The sequence below is a fragment of the Trichechus manatus genome, unplaced genomic scaffold, assembly GCF_000243295.1.
Source record: "Trichechus manatus latirostris isolate Lorelei unplaced genomic scaffold, TriManLat1.0 scaffold00377, whole genome shotgun sequence".
Lineage (NCBI taxonomy): Eukaryota > Metazoa > Chordata > Mammalia > Sirenia > Trichechidae > Trichechus > Trichechus manatus.
In genome coordinates, this window is record NW_004444313.1 from 399,572 (window position 1) to 402,217 (window position 2,646).

At 35.8% G+C, this 2,646-nt stretch overlaps 1 non-coding gene across 1 annotated transcript; it reads left to right on the forward strand.

Annotated features, from left to right (window-relative positions):
- Nucleotides 1-1,623: 1,623 nt before the first annotated feature.
- On the forward strand, nt 1,624-1,730 carry LOC111819328 (U6 spliceosomal RNA). Its single transcript, XR_002823024.1, has one exon. It is a non-coding gene; the product is annotated as a U6 spliceosomal RNA (small nuclear RNA).
- The last annotated feature ends 916 nt before the right edge of the window (nt 1,731-2,646 follow it).

A 2,646-nucleotide genomic window follows, 5' to 3' on the forward strand; every position in this document is an offset into this window, starting at 1 on the left:
CATGTACCAGGTGCCTGGGCATAGATTCTGACTAATAGCAACCCAGTGAGTGTCAAGTAGAACTGTATTCCATAGAGTTTTCAATGACTACTTTTCAGAAGTAGATCACCAGGCCTTTCTTTCTAGGCATCTCTGGGTAGACTCAAACTTCCAAACTTCTGGTTAACTGCTGAGTGTGTTAACCATTTGCACGACCTCATAGCAACTACTGAAACTCAGTTTCACAAAAATGATGATATTGGAAAGAATGTGGCATGATCTAACATTGAAACTGTGAACTACCTCAAGCTAGCAGTGTCCAACAGATGACCAACATATGTATACATCCCTTTTATATATATACATAGACAATATATACATTATCTATATATATATACACACACAATATATACATTATATATATGTATACACACGTATACACAAACAGGTGCATGTCATTTGCCTGTATTTCACTGACTGTGCAAAGGTTTTGGGCTGTGTAGATTGTAACAAATTATGAATAATATTGCAAAGAATGGGAATTCCAGAATACCTAGTTGTGCTCATAAGGAACCTGTACATAGATCAAGAAGCAGTCATTCGAACAGAACAAGGGGATACTGCATAGTTTAAAATCTGGGAAGTGTGCATCAAGGTTGTTCTTTCATCATATTTATTCAATCTGTATGCTGAGCAAATAATCCAAGAAGCTGGACTATATGAAGAAGAATGGGGCATCAGAATTGGAGGAAGACTCATTAACAACCTGCGATATGCAGATAACACAACCTTGCTTGATGAAAGCAAAGAGAACTTGAAGCACTTACTGATGAAGAGCAAAGACTATAGCCTTGAGTATGGATTATATATCAACATAAACAAAACAAAAATCCCCATAACTTGACCAATAAGCTACATCAGGATAAATGGAGAAAAGATTCAAGTTGTCAAGGATTTCATTTTACTTGGATCCATAATCAACACCCATGGAAGCAATAGTCAAGAAATCAAAGGACATACTGCATTGGGCAAATCCGCTGCAAGAGAACTCTTTAAAGTATGAAAAAGCAAACATGTCACTTTGAGGACTAAGATGCACCTGACTCAAGCCATGGTATTTTCAATCGCCTCATATGCGTGCAAAAGCTGGACAATGAATAAGGAAGACCAAAGAAGAACTGACGTCTTTCAGTTATGGTGTTTGCCAAGAATATTGAATATACCGTGGGCTATAAGAAAAATGAACTAATCTGTTTTGGAAGAAGTACAGCCAGAGTGTTCCTTGGAGTTGAGGATGGCGAAACTTCGTCTTATGTCCTTTGGACATGTTATCAAGAGTGACCAGTCCCTGGAGAAGGACATCATGCTCAGTAAGGTAGAGGGTCAGTGAAAAAAACAAAGACCTTCTACTGGATGGATTAACACATAGGCTGCAACAACGGGCTCAAACATAACAATGATTTTAAGGATGGTGCAGGACCAGGCAGTGTTTATTTCTGTTGTGCATAGGGTCGCTATGAGTTGAAACCACCTTGATGGCACCTAACAACAACAACATGCGTTGCTTAATGTCCACGATATGTTCTGTGAAATGTATTACATGATTTGGATGTTGTGAGAACATCATATTAAAACCTTAAAGGAGTCATCAATTTGGCAGCACATATACTAAAATTGGAACAATACAGAGAAGATTAGTATGGCCCCTGCACGAGGATGACATGTAAATTCGTGAAGCATTCCATATTTTTGTTTAAACTTAGAAAAACACAGGTAAATATTAAGATAACCACAAAAGAAACTAACAATCTTACATATCAAAATAGAAAAACAAGAAAAATATAAGATTCAGCAAATACTAAATCAACAACAATGAAAAAGATGAAAAGAAAATACATAAAGAAAAATGACTCAGCACAGGAAATTAAGTGGAACGAAGAAACTGTCATCAATGCACAAAAAAAGACATCAAAATGACAGCACTAAAATCTATCAATAACTTTGCTGAATATAAATGGACTAAATGCACCAATCAAGAGACAGAGAGTGGCAGAATGGATTAAAAAAAAACACAATCTGTCTATATGCTGCCTACAAGAGACACACCTTAGACTCAAAGACATAAACAAACTAAAACTCAAAGGATGGGAAAAAAATATCAAGAAAACAACAATCATAAAAGAGAAGGAGTGAAAATATTAATCTCTGACAAAATAGATTTTAAAGCAAAATCCACCAGAAAGGATAAGGAAGGACACTATATGATGATTAAAGGGTCAGTACACCAGAGGTCAATTTAGAGCAATAGATGCACACATCCAAAAAGAAGAAAGGGCCAAAATCAAAACATTAACCCTGCGACTAGAACAAATAGAAAGAGAGCAGCAAAAGATGCCCATGGGCACCAGAAGAAAGGAAATAATAAAAATTAGAGCAGAAATAAATGAAATAGAGATTAGAAAAGCAATTGAAAGAGTTAAGAAGACCAAAGCTGGTTTTTTGAAAAGATCAACAAACTCAATAAACCACTGGCCAACTGACAAAAGAAAAACAGGAGAGGAAAGAAATAAATCTAATAAGAAATGAGATGGACAATATCACAACAGCCCAACTGAAATGAAAAGAATCATAAAAGAATACTATGAAAAACTGTACTCCAATCAATTT